The sequence below is a fragment of the Drosophila kikkawai genome, chromosome 3L (genome assembly GCF_030179895.1).
Source record: "Drosophila kikkawai strain 14028-0561.14 chromosome 3L, DkikHiC1v2, whole genome shotgun sequence".
Lineage (NCBI taxonomy): Eukaryota > Metazoa > Arthropoda > Insecta > Diptera > Drosophilidae > Drosophila > Drosophila kikkawai.
Window position 1 is genome coordinate 23921911 of NC_091730.1, and position 12413 is coordinate 23934323.

At 39.2% G+C, this 12413-nt stretch overlaps 1 protein-coding gene across 1 annotated transcript in view; it reads left to right on the plus strand.

Moving 5' to 3' along the window:
• The first annotated feature begins 2932 nt into the window (after nucleotides 1-2932).
• Nucleotides 2933-12413, plus strand: part of sff (sugar-free frosting) — a 30386-nt gene continuing 20905 nt past the window's right edge. Inside the window, exon 1 of the mRNA XM_017179650.3 lies at nucleotides 2933-3182. The gene's annotated coding sequence lies outside the window, so the exon portion shown is untranslated. The remainder of the gene's footprint in view (nucleotides 3183-12413) is intronic.

Consider the following 12413-nt stretch of genomic DNA (forward strand, 5'->3'; position numbering starts at 1 on the left):
CGTGGCGCCAAAGCTACAAGCATGCCCAAAATAGATGTTGGCGTTTTTTCGGTATATTCTTGCCCCAATATGTCCCCAATTGTTACTATTTAATATAAACCGCCTACCTCTACCTTATTTTAAAGATTTTGGATGCCTATACCACCTATAGACACTTTTCGGTGAATTTGCTCTTTGTTAGAGAAAAATCATTAGAAAAACTAAAATTCCTTGTCATTTAAGTCATTTAAATTTATTGCGGATAAATTCTGACGCAATCTGTGCCTTTTGCTGTTGTACAACAGCCAAAATAGTTGGTAAATGCTCCATTTCAAATTTGCAACTGCCAATTCGACCGCCTTTGTTTACGTTTTCATGAGCCACAGCTGATCGATCAGCTGTTCGGATGCAGATGCACTTTGATGCAGCTCTGTGGGAACACGAGTTTCGCATCTGCGAAAAATGCCAAACGTTCCTCACAGATGCGCTGTGTGGGAAGACAGTATTAGACATTATTTGGTTTGAATGGATATTGTTGAAATACACCAATTCCTATTCAATAATACCATTTAAGCTTTCTTTAGTATTTCAGGCATAGAATGAATATCTTGGCTTTGGCCACACTAAAGTCTCCTCTTCCGGTGAGAAGAAGCATTCTCCTTTTCTTCCTTCTTGATCTGAAAAGTGTTCGGTAAGCACGTGGTGTGGTGTTGCAAAATAAAAGAAATTAACATATAAAATCAAAGAAATACATATTCTATCCAGCGTTATCATTTAAAACATTCAATAGATATATTCTAAATGATCAAAGTGCAAACAGCAAAGGTAAGTTTATAGTGAGTCTCTTGCCGTATCCAGAGGAAAAGTGTGCAAGATCTTATTCGAGTAGAGGAACAATCTGATCTGATTAGGCAAGCGTTGGGCCAACATATTTAATAACTACTATAGATTTGTGAATGCTTTTCTTTTCCCCTTCCACCAGTTCTTTTAATTGGTCTCGACATCTCTTTCACAAGCCAGTTTCAGAAATGGAAGACTGGCTAAGCTGACCCAAGACTAGCTCTTTTCCACAGAAATCTGTTTTGTCAGTTGCTTCGATGGAACTTGTTCGATAGTCCGAATATCGAGTAGAAATCGAACATATTTGTTGTAATCGATATGAAAATCGAACAAATCTGTTGTTATTGATATCAACGCAATTTGGACGTAACTTGAACGCAACTTGTTCCTACCACTTGGCCCCTATGCCAAGCCTACCTAAAAGAACTGGGTTTGCTGAGATAACGCAACATCGCAATAACACAGCCTGGTGTAAATAGGCATTTAAATAAAAAATATATGTATACATATGTACATACATAGGTAAGGGTCAAAAAGTTATCATTACTATTAGGATTTCTTAGAAAAATGAAATTCCTGGAATAGCAAAATATGTCGCTATGCTCCTGAAGTGTTCGCGGAAACAATATAGACAATCCAGATGTTTTGATCCAATTATATTCTTTTGCATTTATTAATTCTTTATTAGCACTGCACTTGGTTCCTTCTTCTTTAAACTTCTAGATTCACAAAAACACGTCCACGCTGTTTGGTTGGTAGTAGACATATACGCCGCCGCGCCACGCCGCCGCCGCCGCCGATTTTTGCCTTATTTGACGCGCCGCCGCCAAATTATGAAAATAACGGCGCGCCGCGGCGCGCCGCTGGTGCGGCATCGGCGCAGCTTCAGCGCGGCCTTCAGTGTCATTGTTCTTTATAAAACTTTAAAAAAAATAAATAACTCATTAAAATGGCCTTTTTGCCTTATTTGACGCGCCGCCGCCGCCGGTTCTTTCTGACTACTACGCCGCCGCCGCCGAGTCATTTTGACCTCTACGCCGCCGCCGATGCCTTTAACCATCGGCGTAAACCTCTAGTTGGTAGGAAGAAGAGAGAGAACGGAAACGAGCGAATTTATATCGATATCTTAATAATTACTTCGTTTGAATGGATAGCTTCTTAATGATCCAAGTGAAAACTGCCAAAGTTAGCAGATTTTTTGATTAAAAAAAAAAAAAAGATCCTTAGAAGAAACATCTTTTAAGTTTAAGTTTAACCTTTCCTTATGTATAATCATTTAAAAAATTTAAACTTATTGTGAAATTCATGAACTTCAAAATCACTGCATTACAGGGTGCATTGGGCAAACAGAAACACCCTGTTCCCGCCAAATAGATTCTTAATGATCCAAGTGAAAACTGCCAAAGTTAGCAGATTTTCGGATTAAAAAAAAAAAGATCCTTAGAAGAAACATCTTTTAAGTTTAAGTTTAACCTTTCCTTATGTATAATCATTTAAAAAATTTAAACTTATTGTGAAATTCATGAACTTCAAAATCACTGCATTACAGGGTGCATTGGGCAAACAGAAACACCCTGTTGCCGCCAAACTACCACCGAGGATTTCATTGACAGAAGGACTCTCTTGCGCTCTCTGCGTCCTCCCCTTCGGCAGGCTTTTATACAGTTATACAGAGCGCGGCTTTTGCTTTTGCTTTCCACGAGCTTCGGCGCTCAGTCGTAGTTTCCATTGAAAAAAACCGAAATTTGACGCGAAAATAGCCAAGTTGGCAGCATTGCCTCTCACGGGAAGCTTTTGGTTTCAGTTAGTAGACAGGCCGTGGCCAAAAAAGAACGGACAAGCACTATTTTGGTTAAAAGAGGTTTTCCCACTGTAATCGGCAGCGCGATAATAAGCCCAAAGAAAGAGTCCTACTCTCTCTTGTGTGTGCGTACGTCACAGCCGCTCGCGTGTGTGCTTGTGTGAGAGTGTGTGATGGAAAAAATCAGTAAAATGTTTATGCAAATCGTGCGACAAATGTGCGCCAATTGCGTAAAATCGTAAAGTGCATTAAGTATTCAGTGAAACAAAATTATATAATTAAGGAGCGGCGCCCGGAGATAAGCGAAAAGTCTGCTTTTTTGGGCAACTACAAAGGCAAAGGTTGCAGCTCCCCTTCCTCTCGCGTGTGAGTGTGTGTAGGTGTAGGTGTAGGCGAGCCAGTGTATTGGTGTCTCGTGGCTGCCAGCTGTCAGTGTGTATGTGTGTGCGGGTGCGCCTGTATGTGTGCACTGTGGGTGCAACAACGTGAACGCTTCATCCCGGAAGTGATTTGTATGAGGCAAGAAAGCCCCTGAAATTTTACACCCAAGCGGAAATAGTCGGTATGTAGAGCCCATATATTTCACATATCTGTTGTTTCCAGGAACTCCTGTTGGCCGTTTTTTGTTTTTGTTATTTTTATTATTGATTTTTAAACGTAGCAATAGACAACATTTTGTTAAGCTGAAGAAACTACAGCCATTCCCAAATAAATTAAATGTTAGAACTGTATTGCCAGATTGCTGAGGATTTGAAATCAATTGAAATGGTCCCAAAAAGAGTTTTACAAAATCTGACTCCTTAAGAAATAAAGCTGAATTGAGGTCCTAAAATATTTTATTGCATACTTCTCGACACCCGTTTAATTGATTTAAAATCCCCTGCGATCTGTGGCAATCCTATTTACCTACTATATTAACTCCTTACCGTTTTATATTAAACTATTCGAAATATTTATATTCTCTATCCTTTGATATTTAATTTTCCCAATTCAAAATATTTTACATGTGAAAGAATTGCCTTTCATATTTCACATTTTTACCATTTTGTTTCTGTTTTTATTTTATGGATTTTTTGTTGTTCATATCGATTTTCAACCAAAAAACAACTGGGAAATAACATCGAACCATCCATCCGTGCGTCCACACACACACGCCCACAATTATTTCTGGGGGAAACCACAAACAGCCGCAACTACGTACGGTCACAAACAGGCACACACATACACGTGGAAAAAGGGGTTCCACAAATTATGAAGGTTTTAAAGTAAAGATATCCTTTTAGTGCAAAGAAGTGCTCAAGGAAAGGGTTAGGAGTTTAGTGATTTAAGTCAATTTCTTTTAAACTGGATGTTCTATAGTTGATAAACAATTTTGAATTTTATGTAAATGATAAAATAGCATCTAAATCTTTGAAATGCTATATTAAAGCTCACAAATTTGAGATGTCTTTAATTTGAAATCAAAACAATTTAAATACCTTTCTAATTTTTTTCAATTTTATCTCGGTTTTCATTGCACCCTTTGTTATTTAAGAACCTATATTTTACCTTAGTGTAGTTTTACGCAGGAGCCGTCACCTCACTCATTTAACAGTATTTATAGACAGTTTTTGTGTTTTTGCTTGAAAACGAAGTTGGATTGTAGAATTTAATATGGCGGGCGGATGTGGCTTTTGAGTTTTACGAGTGCTCACCTGCTACGAAAGCTTCCCGGAAAGGTGGAGGGCGCAAGGAAAGGACGACTAGGAGGAGGCGGGCCCTCAATGGGCACTTGAGGTGTTTGGCCTGACAGTGAGGGGCATTAATCAAGGATGGGACGGGTCGGGATGAGTTCGGTTGGGAAATGAAGAGGAGACACTTGAGTGCCTGAAGTTGGCCCTGCAAATGGCTAAACGTCTTCGTTATCAAATCGTCCTTTCGCAAAATATTGATATACAAACAGGGAGACGGATTGCGGAGTTGAGATGATGGTAAATAATCAAAATTGATTGATGTCACTTGGTGAATTTTTAGGGTAGATATATGTATATATACCCAATAAATTGCAATCATATTTCTGGAGCAATGACGTCACCGCGAACCCATCGAAAAATGCTTATGAACGTGAGTTCACAAATATACATTTTCTCCCGTCTATTTTCAACCCCAAGTCGTGATCCCCTGTCTTGTTGTTGTCTGTTTTTGTCAGCTTAGTTTCTTATGGGAGCATTATAGTTTCGTATTTATAGCCCCGTTCAACCCTCAAAATGTTGTTGTTGTCAACATTGCACTGTCCTAATGAACTACTCTCAGGCGGGGTAACAAAAAATAAGGAAATAAATCCATGCAACATGAAAAAAGTCGATAATAAGCAGCAGGTCACAGTGTTTTAGGAAAAGAATGGCATCTGGCTTGAAGTTTTTTAAATGCGTCACCGGTAACTGGCACTAAAGAAAGCGTAAATAATTTATTTAGCTATAATATATTGCTTTAAATAATTTGCTAACTTATCAATAAAGTCAATTTAAAGAAGCTATTGTAACATATTCGGCTAGCTTATTATCTATTTGCTGTTGATAGCCTACTGGCTTATGAATTGAACAACCTGCGACAAACTGAGGCATCTTCCTTCATAAAAGCGTTAAATATATATGGATGTTTATTATTTAGAACTATATCTATTATAATTACCAATTATAATTGGTCATACTAAAAATTTACAGACTAAAAATTTACAATAAATATGTGCAACTTGCTCATGGCATTTTCTTATGGAACTGGCTAACTTTTTGCAAGACATCCTATGCTGAACTTTCTATCAATCAAACGCAAGACCATGAAAGTTTTTCATATCCTATAGCTCTCTTCAAGGCGAACAAGTTGGCTTATCAATAAAAATGCCAAAATGTTTAGCTCAGTTAAGCCGAACTGGCTTTCATCTGTGCTCTTCGTCTGTCTGCGTCTAGTTTATTCTTCCACTTGGAACTTATTTCCATTTATTTTTCCTAACTCAATTTCTATCTCCACTTCCATCTCTGTGTTTCCATCTTTATGTCCATCTTCTTTTCTATTTCAAATCCAATGACATGTCCCAGCAGTCTCGCTCCCTTTTTCGCTTTTATCCTTTTCCTAGCAAACAATTAAGGTGTCCTCCGTCTTGGGCAATGGCAAAAACTGTCGCGTCAGATCAAAAATGCAACATCTTAAAATATGAGCACCATTTTAGCTTCCGGCGTGTTTCTGTATTCAGGGCTCCTGCTGGTTGTTGCTGTTGTTCAATATTTACAACCTGATGGCGGCGCTAAGGAGGACGCCGCCAAACTGAATAAAACATGGGGCAATCGGCAGGCGACACTGTCCTGGCTAGAAGCATCCAGCGCTGCTGATGCTGATGCTCCTGCTGCTTCTGCTGCAGACACGTAGACGCCTTAATGACCCGGGGGATTACCGCTGTAGACAATGTCGGGAGTTGCCCCCTAGCTTCAAGGCTCATATTCCTGCAGCCCGAAAGTTCCCTACGAAGGGCGGCCAGGTGACCGGCTTGTCAGCCATGCAGCAACATTGTCTCATCCAATTAGTTTAATAAACGTAAACAAAAATGCTAACCATTTCTATTTGTAATTAAAAAGCTATAAGCGACAACCGAGAAACGATGGGGTTGATGGGTCTTTAAGGGGGTTAAAGAGGAGGATACACTGAAAAAATTGGAGATAAAAAATTAAGGAAAATAATAAAATAAGTATAATAAATGAAAGGTACACATTTAAAAATTTTTAAAACATATTAAATGACTTTCGTTTTTATGTCGACTCGAGGTTTATCTGTATATGTAACTCTTTTTTGTAACTTTTTCAGAGAATTCACACTTTTTTAATACACTTAAATATCCAACAATTTGATTTAAATTTTTGTAAATAGAATTTAATAGATTTTATTAAAAATAGAAGAAAAAAGTGCCAATATAATTTTAGAATATATCAGAAGTGCAATATCCTTTGACTTTAAATCACATTTCAAAATGTATATATTTTGTATAACAATAACTATTAACCTTTAGCATAAAAATACAGAAGTAGAGTTCTCTCTGATATCTAAAATTGCTTTAAACATGCCTTATATTTTTATTAAAATCCATGTACTCTCAAGGATATTTTTCATGTGTATTTCGTCAATGAAAACAACCATAGTTTTCAACCCTTTTTTCGCACAGTGCACTGCTGACTTACAGTGGGGCACATGGCAAACAGAATGCGAAAAGCAACCCTGCCGAGAAAACAACAACCACCCAGTGGGGCGTGTAAGCCACAGAGCAAGAGAGCGTAAAAGAGTGTTCTCCGCTCTCCACTCTCCGCGCTCCCGCTTAACCCCTGCGCCTGCGCTGTCCTTGCCCGCGGACAATCTCAAATGTCCATTCGCAATCCTGGCTGAGCAGCCAGCCACCCGCGTGGCTTTGTCAACAGTTCCGTTTCTGGAGGAAGAGCCTGCTCTCTTTCGGAACCGCAACCCCAACACCCGCGGTCCTCGCTGCCGGCACTGCCGCCTCTCTCCGGAATCCTGGCTACGTTTTTAAGAATGAACCACATTCCCGTACGTCATTGCCTTTGATTAAAGCATATGCAAGCGTTTTTTTTCGCCTCTTCCACAGTTTCTGTTTTTCTGCTCTTTCAAGTCCTGGGCTGCGAACATGTGCCGCATATCCTTTGGCTGCTGGCCCGACCTCTCCCCGTCGCCTTTGGGGATATCCTTGGGCGATTTACATTGCATATGGCAAAATCGAATTGGTTTCTCGTTGCGCCAGCTTGCAATTTCTGTTCCGGCTTGTTTTAAAGTTGAAATTTTGTTTATGCCAGCGACCGCATACATTTTTGCATATGGAATGCCTTTGCCATCGTCCTTGCGCCTGGCCATGTTGCTGTTGCTATTGTCATAGGTTTAGCCAGGATCCTGCGAAGGGGATTTGGGCTAGAGGGTTTCAGGCATTTGTTTAGGCAAATATTATGGGTCCTGGGAATGCCTTCTGGCCTGCACGAGCGGCGGAGCCATGAGGAGCTGCGCTCCCTTACCCATTCCAGTGTCATTGAAATCGATTTTTGCCCCTGCCAAGCTCCGGCATTGACCAAGGGGAATTATCTTCTGGCATTCGTGCGAGAAAAAATGATTATGTGCGAAATTGGGGTTTTTTCTGTTTGGTTGCGAAGTCAAGGACACGTTTTTCCAAATATATAGGACAAAAGATACAGGAAAGTAATTATTTCTTTGGTTAAATTGTAACACAAAATAATACTATTTGTTTCTTTATTTATTTGTATTTGGGGTTTAAGAACTCTTAAAAATGTGTCTAAAAGTATGCAATGAAATCTTTCAGGAACCGAATTCATTGTAATTATTGCTTATTATTCTGTTATTATCTGAAACAATATGATTTTCAAGGCATTGAGGATAACGGCTAAACCGCTTAAATTTACATTTGCCTGCAAAACGTATAAAATTGCCCTTGGCTCTGTTCCTGCAGCCACACCACCTGTGCCTTGACCTCCTTCTGCAGCTTCGCCCCGAAGTCATCAATTATACAGAGCTCGGCTTACATCAGAGACTCCGTCAGCTCGGGTTCGAGCCGCCTGCTTAGCCCTAATGCGATGGCTCAGGTTGCCAAAAAAAAAGACAACAACAAAACGAATAAACGTAACACAAAAGTGACAGAAAATCCAACATCAAAATGCAAAATCCTTGACAGCTAAGGATACGAAAAGCCTGTTCATTTGTATTTGTAGTTTAAGGTTTAAGCCTGTCATTAAGGGCCGGGTCCAGTTTCCTTGTTTCCATTCCTCCCTGTAGTTTCGGAGTTTTTATTTCGTTTTTTCGTCCGCCCAAAAGTATGCAACACGAGAAACGTATTTCACAGTTTGTGCAGTTTGTGGCCTGAGGAATGTCGAGTCATAAATTTAATTTGCATATTTCAGTTGTCTGTCAGGCGGAGAGCCCTCGGGCTCTATCCGTTTTTTTGTGTGCGAAAAATTGCAGTTGTAATTGGCAGAAATAATTTCGCCCACAGCAATGGCAAGTGCTAGTTTCCCAGTTTCCTGCGGAATTAATTCCAGCCCCTCGACGAACCGGCGGCCCTAACATCATTAATTCTAATTGAAAAGTTTTGTCGACTGTCGGTTCCCAATTAAGCCGTATCTGTGGCGCAATTCCCCTGGACGTGGACCACGTCAGTCCGGCGAAGAAATTGCATTAAAGGACACACAGTATACACAGAGTACACACACAAAGTGCGGCGAATTAAAACGTCAAAGGGGCTGCGGCGAAAGGCGTTAACACGATCGTCCTGACCAGGTAAAAATGGTGCCAAGGCAAAAGACTAACAAGTGGCAATCGCAAATTGGCCAGGCCAGCATCCTCGTGGCGCGGCCAACACGCATACATAACAGAGTAAATGAAAATTGAATTAAGTGCGGTTCCAAAACCACGAAATATACGCGATGCGAGCAATCATTCTCGTCCTTTGAGGAAGTGCGTGCCGGAAGTCACTAAAAGAAATTATTTATGAATTATATTTCTGAAAAAAACTTATGTTGGGAATGAAACCTAAAATAATATTTGTCTTTTAAATTTTTCCGTTCTTCAGAGTTTAATTATTTGTTACCTACAAATTGTTGGGTCTTAAGTTCTCCAAAATAAAATAATTTAGATAAAGTTATTTGTTTGGCCTTGAAATAAAGAAACTTGGTAAAGCCACCTTACTTTTGTATCAATATCAATTAATAGGGTTACTACAGTAATGACTAGGGGCTTAAAACCTTTAAAAATGTTTCTAAAATTAAGTTCAAGACTTAATTTAATTTTAAGACTTCTACAAATTCTAGTGATTTTTCGATAACCCTAAATAAGTTTATTAGAAAAAACGCTAAGATTTATAAAGATGTTTTAAGGATAATTTAGAAACATTTCTCAGTGCTCTTTTCACTCAATCCCCTCCCTCGCATGTCCCACTCCTTAATTGAATTCTAAGCGGACTGCAGAGGAGCAGCAGATGGCAGCTGGAGGTGGAGCCAGAGCCGGAGCTGGGGCTGGAGGTGATGGCTGGCGAGAGCCCGTGGCTTTGGCAAACAAATGCGGGCTTTGCCAAGTCCGTGCTCATGTCCTGAGATCTTGTTCCCCGGATTCAGGACTCGGGATTGTTTGCCCCACGGGCAAGGTGATGGGGCTGTACACACTACATAAGTATACTACATGAGGGGAGACCGGTTACTGCGTTACGCGTAAAATTGAAAAATGCCCGGCTTTGGCTGGCCTTGTTTTTCTTGGCTGTTGTTTGGATTTCGTTTTGCTGCTCTTTTTTTTTTAGTCCTGTTGCGGATTATTTGTACAACTAAACTTGATTTCCATATTTTGTAAGGAAAACACTTTGAGCGGGGGAGAAATTTTCTTTAAATGTGACTGGCATAAGGGAGGAAGCTTGAGGGTTCACCATTACTTTTGTGGGTCTTCAATCAATATAAAAGCAAATGTCTTTAATGAAGCCCTGATGATTCATGATTTATTCGGTAATACGGAAATCATGAGCGGCGAATTCAGGTTCCATTCCCTTCGGGGTGTTTATTCTTCTGCAGCGAGTAAAAATAAATAAGTATGTGTATTTATTTGCTTGAGCTTTTTATAAAACCAACTGTATAAGTAATGAAACATTTTTTAAAAATAAATGAAATAAATTCAGTAAAATCTGATTTGTTATTCAGCTTTAAAGAACTTACTTCGATGTATTTGGAGTTTTAATTAAAAATAATAACAAATATCTGAATCATTAAATTGTATTCTTTTAAAGATCTTAAATTTCCCTTTCTATCCTGATTGCGTTTCCTTGAAATTTATAATAAGAGAAGGTTGCTTAAAATTCTAAAAGATATCCTATCCCATCCAAAAATGTTGGTTATGCTCCTATTTGAACTCCGTGTAATTACTTTCTCTTGTCAATGCTCTTTCTTGTCTGATTGAATTGAACAATCTACGGTGCAGCCCCGTTTTTAATTGAGTTTTTGCATAGTTTCTGCCTTTTCCAGCTATTCCATTCGCTATTCTCTTTTATCCCGATGCCAATTTTCAGTTTTTTTTTCTCCCCCTACTATTTTCGCGTTTGCATATTTCATTCTTTTTTCTCGTGAGAAATAATTGAATTTTTTTCCGGCTCGGGGGGAACGAAAAACGGCCAGGTTAGAGTTCGGTGCGGATGTTAGCCATCTAATTGCGACCTTAATCATTTCATCTTTTTAGCTTCCGGCCAGGTTAGTCAGTTCTGTGTGTTTGGTAATCGAAATCGTCCTGCCAAAATGGCAACGGCAAAGGCTGGGCAAATAAACTGGCAAATGTTTTCCGCTTGCCAATTTTTCGGGGACGGCAGAGGGGAGGCAGTAGGACAGGACAGGACATACTCGCTTGGCAAACACAAACTTGATTTGATGCTGGTTTCGCAAAAAAGATGAGAGCAAAAATGCCAACCAACATGGGTTTATAGTTGTAGTTACACTCTGAAAAATTTGGTGTTATATAAACTTAATAAAATTACTAGAAAATATTCATAGAAACTACTTAATTTGTGTATCTCTAATATAGAATAAACAATTAAAAACAGCAGAGCCATTTGTCCTGGTAATTAATTGGAATTACCTTGATATAATTGTTTTTTTTTTTTAGATTATTTTAAAGAGTAACAATATTAAATGTTTAATATAATAAATTTTATTACCCTTATAAATACATTTTAAATAAATAAAATGCCAACTATTTCTCGTCCTTTTTGTACTTGCTGCCTGTTCCTGTTGCTGTGAACAGAAGCAGCTGCTGCTGTGGATGCTCCTAGCTTTTTGGCCCTATCGAATCCAGTTAATTTGTGTGGTGGCCAGGTCCTGGAGGTACCTCCTTCTGGCGGCAGCTGTGCTAGTTTTTCGGCTGCTTTTAATCGAATTTTGCTGCGGGTGAGGATGGCCCTCCGTTTGACCAGGGAGCAGGTTAAAGGTTTTTTCTGCCTTGCTGCTTTTGCATTTTGCGTGTTGATCTAAGCGGTTTATTAGCCCCGATTTGCAAGTAAGCTGCTTAACATGGCCCGCATCGTGCTGGCCATTATTTAATAATGAAAAGCGAGGCGGGGCCATTCACCATTTCCCCCCATTTCAATCCCCCATTGAAGCTGGAAGCTTAAAGTCGGCATATCCTGCTGGCACAGGAAGCGGACTTGGTCTGTCGGTTTATTGGCCCTGCCTTTGTTTGTCCTGGCCAAGCAGTTGTCGTTGTTGGCCTTGCTCGAGAATTTTATGTGTTGACAGTTTTGGAAAGTTTTGTTTGTTTTCTCGGCATCGTTTTTCGGCGAAGGCAAGGTATTTATCAACTTGTGGTGGCTATTGTGACAAAGTGACGAATTTATTGAATATGCTGATTGATTTTCCCTATAAATGATTAATTGACGTACTCAGGGGAAATGGCAATCCTTAGGCAGTTTGTTTAGTTCTTGAAATACATTTATTGGAGTGGAATACTTCATTAAGGTTAAGGTTTATTTATTGATTCAAGCATTTCTTTCCAACTTTTTTTAATCTTGATAATATGTTTTGTTTGTTTTTTCGATTAAATTGCTTTGCTTATTTGATTTATAAACTCAACAAACCTTTTGTGACTTTAGTCTCTTAATAATCCCCTTCGTTGTCTGTTGAATATTTTCCATTTAATTAAAATTTGTTCAGTCGTCAAATCGACATGACATTCAAATATTTAAAATGTTCACTTCGAAAGCAATCAGCAAACAAAAAATACTTTTGCCCAT